We start from the raw sequence: 596 nt of genomic DNA on the forward strand, positions 1-596 counted from the left end.
AGGGACATGATTAACCTATACGTTTTTGTCTACCTCGACGACATCCTTATCTTTTCCAAGACCGTGCAGGAACACCGCCACCATGTCCGCCAGGTTCTCCAGAGGCTGCTACAGAACAATCTGTTCGCCAAGGCCCAGAAATGCGAATTTCATGTTCCCGAGGTCTCCTTTCTGGGATTTATTGTACGGACAGGCCAACTCCAAATGGACCCTGCCAAGACCCTGGCCGTCCGGGATTGGCCTACTCCCAAGTCCGTTAAGGAGGTTCAGCGGTTCTTAGGATTCGCTAACTTCTACCGCAAGTTCATCAGGAACTTCAGTTCTGTGGCAGCACCCATGTCTGACCTCACCAAAGGGACAGGTGGATCTTATGGCTGGTCTCCTCAGGCAGAAAAGGCGTTCAAAGACCTCAAGGACCGCTTCTGCACGGCACCCATTCTGGTTCTCCCGGACACCTCCCAACCATTCATCGTGGAGGTGGACGCCTCGGACAGTGGTGTCGGCGCGGTGCTCTCTCAACGTTCGGAAGGAAAGCTGCACCCCTGCGCTTACTTCTCCCACCGCCTGAGTCCTGCTGAGTTCCGGTACGATGTGGG

Source organism: Neoarius graeffei, chromosome 18 (genome assembly GCF_027579695.1).
Source record: "Neoarius graeffei isolate fNeoGra1 chromosome 18, fNeoGra1.pri, whole genome shotgun sequence".
Classification (NCBI taxonomy): domain Eukaryota; kingdom Metazoa; phylum Chordata; class Actinopteri; order Siluriformes; family Ariidae; genus Neoarius; species Neoarius graeffei.